Raw genomic sequence first — 7,497 nt, 5'->3', positions numbered from 1 at the left:
ACATGCTTAGTCCCAAAACCCTCTTTTTATTTCAACGGCTGTGAATTATGTTCATTCACAGCTTGTAATGTGTCACAAATAGTTTGTAAAGAGTCCGACAGAAGTCTGCAAAAGTCTTTCGGGATAAGGCTGATAAGCACCCACCTTTATCTCCCTTGAAATGCTGCCAAAGACCTAATTGGCAATTAGCTTTGCAAGGCCATACGGAGCACAGAGTCAAAATGGAGCTTCAGACTTTAAACTGACCAGAACAAACAAAGTGGCTTCCTGCAAACGCTCCCGTGCCTTTGCTCCTCCTTTATGTCTTATGGGAGGGACTAATCATCTCCAAGCCTTACTCCCGAGTCTCCCCTTTTGTCTTAACTGTTCTTGCCTTTTGGCAGCTGTTCGCATGCAGATGTTCCTCTGCCTTGCTGATGTCTAATTCTGGAGACTCCTGGCCCCCTCTCTACCTCCAACACAGAGCCCTCGCCCTAGTCTTCCTCAGACTCCAGGACTGCCCCATGTTCCTCCCCAACCTCCTCACAGTCTGACTCTGCTGCCAGGTCTGCCAACCACTGGCAAGAAGCTCCACTCACTGGCAGGTCTAGTCTAGCCAGTGAGGCCTCCCAGCCCATGGCAGGTTCCCATGCTGGTGGGCATCGGGCCTCTCAGGGCCTCTCCCACCCTCTGAGGCACCCTTCATGCAGTTATTTAACAACTGCAGTGAGGGAGCTGGGATTGCAGTCATTGAATGAGGCCATAATAAGGGCACCTTGCTTAACAACTCTAATGACATACGACACAAATTGTGGACTCAGTTGTGGTGGTAAGTCAAGGATTACCTGAAACTATACTGAACCAGTCTAGAAAAGTGAGAGGAAGTTTCTGTTGCATCAGGTATCTTGCTTATCACCGAGCAAAGGGCACAGGAGAGCCATATCAGGCATGTTTGCATCACATGGTTCTGGGCAGGAAAACCATAACGTCCTCCTCAGGCCAAAAACAACAGTCAGAGAAGGAATTCATTAAGAAGGGAGCGCAAAATTTGGGTTGTTTGTCTAAGATCACAGCTGGCAGCAGACTGACATTTAAGGAAAGCAATTCCATAGGAACTGGAGCTTGATCTGTTCCATTTCCTTTGCTTTGCTCAGGTGAACAGATTCCAAAGACAAAGAAACTAGAACAAATACCTGTAAATCTGAATAAATGCATATTAACGTTAATCCATAGTTCTATCACCCAAGAGCCACAGCAAAAAATACCAAAAAGAACAGGGGGGGGAAACAAAAAACTGGTTTTTGGAAGTTTTTCTTTGTAATGAAGCAGTTTTCAGTCCAATGGTTTCACATACTTCCCATTCTGAGTAATGCCTTTATGTAACCCCCTACTTATCAGTCATAAAATGGAACACAAAGTAGGTTTCCTCTTCCATGGCACCCAAATTTGATGAATGAAAGAAAACCCAGGCCCTCTGGAAATAGCAACCTCATCAAAAATGAAAAATACAGATGGTAGACAAGAGTTAAGGTTTCTGTTTCATTTGCTACCATCTAGCAGTTGTATGTATATTTGCAGTCTAGATACAATAGCCCTACTCAATGACATTTTTTTTTGTTTGGGAGGATATACCCAGTGCCAGAAATGCCTCTCCCAAAATAAGAACCAGGATGACTGGTCTTTCTATCCTTTTCTCTATTTGTCCTTTTTAATTAGGTTTTCAGTATCATTGCTACCAGTATGTAAGTAATGATGTCTCCTGTCTTACTGAAGAAGTACCAAGCAGAACTTGGGTCTAAAGGAAAACATCTAGAGGTCAGCCTCTGAATATATACAATAATAAGTTCGGCAGTTTGAATCCCTAACGCTATGTAACGGAGTGTGCTCCTGTTACTTGTCCTGGCTTCTGCCAACCTAGCAGTTCGAAAGTATATAAAAATGCAAGTAGAAAAATAGGAACCATCTTTGGTGGGAGGGTAACAGCGTTCCGTGTGCTTTCAGCATTTAGTCATGGCGGCCACATGACCACAGAGGCGTCTTTGGACAGCACTGGCTCTTCGGCTTTGAAACGGAGATGAGCACTGCCCCCTAGAGTCAAGATCGACTAGCACATATGTGCAAAGGGAACCTTTACCTTACTAACGATGGATGGTTCAAGGTCCAAACCTCAGCTGTAGGATCTCTCCGATTGGGCCATGTGCAGCTTTTTATACATTAGGAAAAAGTATAGGCAGCAGTCCATCTTCAATATGTAATCCACAGAACGCATTCACAGACAGATCATAAATGCCAGCAAAATTGAGGAACAATACTCAGACTTCCATCCCAGTTTTTATTTTTCTGTTTTTTACACACCCAATTTGCACTTTAAAAATACTTAAATTCTTACCTTAAAAAATCCTGGAAATATTTGCCTGCCCCCCCATGTCTTCATCGCTTCACCAGACATGTCCCTTTCAGGTCCTATAGTTAACAACAATAAGCAAAGAATTAACTACCCTGTTTCCCCCAAAATAATACCTCCCTGGATAATAAGCCCAATTGGGCTTTTGAACACATGTGCTAAAATAAGCCCTGCTCTAAAAATAAGCCCTCCCTGAAAATATTGCAACACAGCAGCAGCCATGAGGTGACCATGCTCACCGCCTCCTGCACCTCAAAAATAATAAGATCTCCCCAAAAATAAGGCCATGTGCTTATTTCGGGGGTCAAAAGAAAATAAGACGCTGCCTTATTTTGGGGGAAACATAGGATAGTCTCTAGACATTCCTCCCATTCCCACATTTTTCATTATCACTCAATGGCCAAGAGATGCTGTTTGATTCTGACTACTGGATACAATTATCTTCCCCAATATATTGCCCTCCTGGTACAATACAACCCCCTTAATTCCCAGATCACTGCTTCGTCGAATTAGAGGAGTTAATCCAACGTATCTGAAACTCCAATCTTCCCTATTCAGACTCTTTTAAATATATTCTAGTCTTCAGCTACAGTCATTGACTTAATACTGTTTTTTGGAGACCCACCAACCAACAGAACAGACTCCAAGGGAGGAAACTCTAGCCCTGAATTGCACACATGCTTTGGGCCTCATTGCTAAGGAATAATTAGACACCAAATGATGAGTAAAAGTGAGAATAGAGAAAGGGCAGCTTGTCCAATCATAGTTTCTGTTCTGCTCAATTATCCTACTTAACTACCCTCCTAGTCAAAGCATGTTTTGTATGTACTGATTATGTCCATATCTGTGTTGTTTTCGCAACATGAATACAGAAGCAGTTTGCAACTGCCTCCTTCCACATCCTGATAAAACATCCTCAGGCCCTGTGTTTTTCTAGTGGTCTTCCAACTACCTACTTCTCAGATCCATCCTTCCTTGGCCTTTTCAAGATCGGATTCAGATTGAGTAAGTACTACCTCCTGCTCTACCCCATTAAAGGAGGTTATCTGTGAGCTCTATTCTGTAAATTCTGGCTTTAACTTTGACATTGTTTAGGTGTTTATGTGTTCATAGTAAGCTCTTTTTTTCTAGCGAGCAATAGTGCAGTTTACTCAGACTTCTACTGACATTATACGCAATGATATTCATATTCATTTCTTTATTCCTTCAGCTGTAATGAGCCAGGGTTGCCTTTGCCCTATAATGTTGCTCCACTGATACTATTGTTAGTGACGTTATCATATTCCACATCTGATGTCCTTCAGTAGCCACGTTGTCAATCAATCTACCTACGCACTTACCTACCGTGTTACAGTATCTGGATATCTGTCTATTTATCTACCATGTTATGTATCTGGATGGCCTAAAGAATGTCAGCCAATAGAAACACACTGGTGATCCTGTACAAACCTCTTGGACAAAAACAACATCAAGCCATCTCTGTATTGTTACTAGGCAAATTACATGGAAGTGTGCCTATGTAGTCTCTAGAAGCTGAGTCCAATACAAGTCCATAACCTCATTATTTTTACAAATAAGTCTCATCAATAAATATTAAAATACACAAGAGGAGCATCCAGCCCTCCTATTGAATAATGAGTCAGTATGGCTTCTTCCTCCCCCCTCCCTTCCTCTGTTTTTCTTTACATGTCCTGTCTTTTAAGCTGTCTGCCTAAGATCAGGGTTATGATGCCAATAGGCTTCATAAATCAATCTGGATGCATTATTTTTTTGGGGGGCTAAAGAACAGGATAAGATGCTCTCAGTATATTAAATATATATAATATATTTTAAAAATCTAATGTGTTAGGAAGTTCATCAAGTTTACAATCAAGATAGTTGATTTATTTGTTTCTCCTTCAGGCAATAATCTAAAAAGGAAACCTACGATTTGTTTATGGAGATCTTTGGACTATGTTAGATTTGTACTCTATTGGTGATTATTCTTTGATGTTATTGTATCATCTTGATTGGGCTTGTTCCCTTTTGGAATACTGTAATGGGAGGGAGGATGTAAACTCAGAAATCAGAAGGGACAGCTGGGAGGTGCCACCTCCAGCAGAACAGTCAGGGATTCAAGTAGGATTTAGAGCCAAAAACGCATTTCCAGATGGAGCAGAGAAATTCTCTAACACGGCAACTGTCCCTGCGTCAACATTTGTGTTTTTCTTAATCCTCACCATCAAGCAACATCTTTGTTGTGGCAGCTATACATGATTAAGATGAGGAAAGGTTGCTGTCACAAGCATGTAATTACAGGTTTCCTGTGTCACTCCCTGTTGGGAGGTGAGCGACTCTCCCTTCTCTGTCAGCAGAAGGGGAATGGCAGGCCGGGGAGAGGAATCTGCCAGGGTAAACTTCTTGCTAATGTTGGGAGGGAGAGGAGGGGGGAGCTTAGGTCTTCAGTGCCATAGTCAGAAGACAGAATGGCTACCCAAGCAGAATGACAACGTCATTGATCAGACGCCAAGCAGAGCAAGTAGCAGAGGGAAGCAGGGGCGCAAAAGGGAAAAGGAGAGTCAAATGAGGCAGGGAAGGAGATGAGGAAGAATGCAGCATACTGGGGGCCACCAACAACTGGACAGAAAAAACCAACTTGGGAACCGCAACTTAAAAGCTAGCTGATGTAATGCAACGTGATCAATGGATCGGTTGGGCTGAACATAGAATACAGAATAACAGAGTTGGAAGGGACCTTGAAGGTCATTTAGCCCAACCCCCATGCTTGAGCAGCAGACCCTATCCCTTTTCACACAAATGGCTGTCCAGTCTCTTCTTGAAAGCCTCCAGCAATAGGGCAACCACAACATCTGAAGGCAAACCATTCCACTGATTGATTGCTCTCACCATTAGGAATTTGTCCTTCATTTTAGGTTGCTTTTTCTCCTTGATTAGTTTCCAGTCATTGTTCCTTGTCTTGCCTTCTGGTGCTTTGGAAAATAGGTTGACACACATACACACACACACACATACACACACACACACACACATATCTTTGTGGAATCCCCTCAAATATTGGAATACTGCTATCATGTCTCCCCTGGTCCTTTGTTTCACTAGACTAGATATACCCTGTTCCTGCAATTGTTCTTCATATGTTTTAGCCTCCAACTCTTTCATCATTCTTGTTGCTCTTCTTTGCACTTTTCCAGAGTCTCAACATCTTTTTTTATACTCTGGTGACCAGAACTGGATGCAATATTCCAAGTGTGGTCTTATTATGGCTTTGTTAAGCAGTACTCAGAGTTCACATGATCTTGATTCTATCCCTCTATTAATACATCTTGGGATTGAATTGGCTTTTTTGGCTGCTGCTGCCCACTGTTGGCTCATGTTTGTTATTGAAATGTGTGGACATGACAGAAGCAAAGATAGTTCAATTAAATGTAAAGATATGGATATTTAATTTCAATTTCAATTTATTTGTGCTTCTAGACCGCCCCCTCTCCCAGAAGGGACTCGGGGCGGTGTACAGTCCATAGAGAATATCACAAAAATACAATAAAAAATTAAATATGTACAGTTTGGAGGAGGTTAAAATGCAATTAAAAGAACTGTACAAAGCTAAATAAATATAATTTTTTTTAAAATCCCTAAAACAGACACAACAGATTAAAAAACCCTAAAATAACCAGATAATAATACATTTGCCAGGAGGGACAGTTGTAATTATGCCAGGCCTGCTAATCGGAACAGGTGAGTCTTCAATTTTTGCCGGAAGGAGCGGAGGTCAGAAGTGGTTCTAATGTCGGGGGGGAGGTCATTCCAGAGGGTTGGGCCCATCACAGAGAAGGCCCTACTCCTTGGTGTCGCCCGTTGGCATTGCCTAGTGGACGGCACCAGGAGAAGTCCCTCCCTGTGTGAGCGAATTGGCCGCAGGGATGTATGTGGGAGGATGCGATCCCGCAAGTAACTAGGTCCCGTGCCATGGAGCGCTTTAAAGATGGTAATCAGCACCTTGAAACGCACCCAAAAAACCACAGGTAGCCAGTGCAGCTCGCGCAGGAGAGGTGTTACGTGGGAGTACCTCGTACTCCCCATCACAGCCCGCGCGGCTGCGTTCTGAACCAACTGCAGTCTCCGGGCGCGTCCCAAGGGCAGCCCCATGTAGAGAGCGTTGCAGTAATCCAGGCGGGACGTCACCAGCGCATGAGTGACCGTGCATAGGGCATCCCGGTCCAGTAGGGGGCGCAATTGGCGCACCAGGCGAACCTGGTGGAACGCCCCCCTCGCCACGGCTGCCACATGGTCATCCATTGACAGCCGGGCATCAAGGAGGATGCCCAAATTGCGCACCCATTCCACAGGGGGCAATTGTTCGCCCCCTATGGCCAGCGATGGAATCAGCTGGCTGAACCGAGGTGCCGGTAGCCACAGCCACTCGGTCTTGGAGGGGTTGAGTTTAAGTCTGTTGTCCCCCATCCAGACCCCGACGGCTTCCAAGCACCGGGACATCACTTCAACAGCCTCGTTGGGGTGGTTTGGGGTTGAAATATACAGCTGAGTATCATCAGCGTAGAGGTGATACTCAACCCCAAAACCACGGATGATCTCACCCAGCGGCTTCACATATGTGTTGAACAGGAGAGGCGAGAGGACCGACCCCTGTGGCACTCCACAAGTGAGTGGCCTCGGGGTCGACCTCTGTCCCCCTGTCAACACACATTGCCTCCGGTCGGAGAGGTAGCAGCCGAACCACCGCAAAACGGTACCTCCGACTCCTATCCCCTCCAACCGGCCCAATAGGATACCATGGTCGATGGTATCAAAAGCCGCCGAGAGGTCTAATAGGACCAGGATAGAGGAACAACCTCTATCTCTGGCCCTCCAGAGATCATCGACCAACGCGACCAAGGCTGTCTCTGTGCTGTGCCCGGGTCGGAAGCCGGACTGGCGTGAGTCTAGATACTCGGATTCGTCAAGGTGTTGTGGAAACTGCTGCGCCACCACATTCTCGACAACCTTCGCTAAAAACGGAAGGTTGGAGACTGGACGATAGTTAGCTAGCTCCATTGGGTCGAGTGCAGGCCTCTTAAGTAAGGGTCTCACCACCGCCTCCTTCAAGGCGGCTGGTA

The sequence above is a fragment of the Natrix helvetica genome (assembly GCF_964273705.1).
Source record: "Natrix helvetica genome assembly, chromosome: 2".
Classification (NCBI taxonomy): Eukaryota; Metazoa; Chordata; class Lepidosauria; order Squamata; family Natricidae; genus Natrix; species Natrix helvetica.
The sequence above is the reverse complement of the archived record's forward strand: the minus strand, read 5'-3'. Positions refer to the sequence as shown.